The sequence below is a fragment of the Aplysia californica genome, unplaced genomic scaffold (genome assembly GCF_000002075.1).
Source record: "Aplysia californica isolate F4 #8 unplaced genomic scaffold, AplCal3.0 scaffold00780, whole genome shotgun sequence".
Classification (NCBI taxonomy): domain Eukaryota; kingdom Metazoa; phylum Mollusca; class Gastropoda; order Aplysiida; family Aplysiidae; genus Aplysia; species Aplysia californica.
Window position 1 is genome coordinate 332,252 of NW_004798050.1, and position 2,862 is coordinate 335,113.

Below are 2,862 nucleotides of genomic sequence, written 5' to 3' on the forward strand. Positions count from 1 at the left end.
AAAGAGGAAAAAAGAAACGGGGAGATACGGAGGAGAGGGGGGGGGGAGAAATAATAATATTTACACACACAAATTAATGTTGACTCAAACAAAATATGAACAAATCTATATAAAAAAAGGACATTCTATCATTTAGGCGAACACCTCAACCAGTGCGCCAAAATATTGCTGATACACTGGGATGCAAATTGTGCAGATACGACGTTGTTGGGCCTTTAAAAAACGAACCACCAAGGACTCTCTATCTCAAAACTAGTGTTTGTTTTTGTTTAAGTAAGTAAAGTTTTACAGGACTTGTGATACTATTAGGTCATACAAGAGAGGAAGATTAGAGGTGTTAAAAGACAGAAACTAACACAAAAAGAAGGAGGAGAGAAAAGGATGACCGGTGTTTGATAGGACAGAAGGAGCAAACTACTACACCAAAGCATCCACTAGCTACCTATGCGCTAATTGTGAAGACATGGGGTTGTTGAGACTTACAAATCAAAAATAAATTAATTAAAAAATTAAACCCGAATCATCGAGAATTCTCTTAGACCAGTGTACCTGACTCGAAACGCCAAGTAACATATAACTATTAGTGGTTTACGAGATCAATACGATTCCTTTATGGGAAGTTGGCATGTGCTCTCGTGCAGTTTGCTCCTTCTTTCCTATCCACCTCCCTTTAGTGTGTTACTATCTTGTAACACCTCTAATCTGCGAGACTGATATGACCTAACTGTGTTGAAAGTGCCGTAAAACTCTTATTGAAACTTTTATTTAAAAAATTAAATGGGGCGTAACGGAGGCTCGGGATGTGTCGTAAGTGCGACCATAAACGCGATCGCTGAAGAGCTTTGTTCAGTTTCATCAGTGGATGTTTTACGGCGCTCGCAACATGCATATGGTCATTGGAGCGCCAGAAGATGAGAGGGGTTACAAGAGAGTAAAGTTGTTCCCGCATCCGATCCGGACATTGGGGATCGACTTGTTAGTGAGACAACTTCCTGGGGCGTCGGCATATTGTGGTAGGATGGCCAGTTCTTTCCACGCCGCCTTTACTTCCCCAACTCGAAGTTAGGTACCTATTATTGCTCGGTGGGCAGGAGGAGGCGAAGAAATCCGTGTCCGAAACGAGGCTCGAACCCGGACCTTCCGCTTCGGAGATGAGCGCACTAACCGCTCAGCCACCGCACCCTCTACAAGAGAGTTACAAACATTTAAAAAAGAAGAAGGGGAGATAAGGACGATAGATGTTTCATAGGAAAGAAGAAGCAAACCAAACCTGAGCACCCGCCAACCACCCACTGAAGAGTTTGACCAACACAAGATCAACGAAAACTATGAACGGCGTACTTTAAAAGGAGGTTGACTGTAAACTATATACTTAAAGCTTTTGCCCATAATGCCGCAGCTTAGATTATTTCAGAAGCGGGCTCCTACGACAGACGAGCTAGGTTACAGTGGGATACAGTCAGCCAGCAGAAAGACTGAAGGACTCGATAAAATAAGATTCCTCTAGCGGGAATTGAACTAACGTCTCTGGTGCGCAACGGTTAAGAGCCGAACACAAACAAAAAACGCCAATTCGAAAAGGGGAGTAAGGTTAACGATCACTAAAAAGACAAAGAATCATTTCGTTTGTTCGTTCGTTTTTACACAGCTAACGTCAGTCACGAACCAAACGATCATCACACATCATAAAAATACACAAGAAGTGGACTCAAGGTGGATTTCTGGCCACTTGGCCCGTGAGTCAAGGTATGTGAGAAGAAGCCACGTCTTTCAAATTCGGTTTGCCGCAACGAGACTCTTCCTTCCATCCAGTTGCTTGTCTCCTTCCCGGCGAAGCTGTGTCAACTCGAATTTCCGCCCGTACGCAATTAGATCTGCCGGCCTTGTGATCTCCATTTCCATTCCTTTGGTATCGAACGCCGGAAAACCAAAACAGAACAAATTAAGAACAAACAAAAACGCAAAACAGGTGCTGCCGGGAAACATCACTCTACGCTCAAACGGAATGAAAAAGAACTGACAGATGAAAAGATCTAAAGAGAGTCACATGTACACAGTACACATCCACCCACAACTTCACAAGCCGTTACACTTAGTCGTACCAAGTATGTTCATACTGAGTCGTACTTAGTATGTACTTTAAGAAAGGTCACAGTTCGAGAGAGATAAAATGAAAAGCACGTAATTTGACACCTTCGTTGTATTTAATTTGGGCGAGGAGAAAAGAATCGATGATTTTATGATTTCGTGCTGAGAATAACGAAGACCGAGTGAAGAACAAAAACATCAGCGAGTAAATAAAGAAATGCGATCTACGAGAGGCGCCTACCCACCACCTGCATGAAGTCTGACAAAATAAATACCACGTACATTGTTTATTGGTAACAGGACAAAGAACAGATGATATTATAACTGTAGGTAGCGATCGACTCGCTCCGCTCTTTCACTTCACTATTACGGTGCTGTTAATCTTACTCATAAACATAATGATATAGATCTACAAAAGCCAGTAGTTTTTTGGCCACTCCTGACACGTAGAACGATTGAAACAAATTAGTGTAAATATTTCAAATCCCATTGACACAATTCTCATCATTGATGAAATGGGCTATTGGCTCATGCCTATCCGGATGATCCTGGTGTCATTTTTTCTCCCTCTTTTTAAAAAACGGTCGCTCATCCCCAGTCTTCTCAGTGGGATACAGCATCCCAGCGAAAAAGAGGAGACGATTCCATACAGTAGACTGTCCCACATCACAAACGCACACCAACGTAAGCAAAAAACAACAACACCCATACGCGCGCGCGCGCGCACACACACACACACACACACTGACTCACACACACACACATACACACACA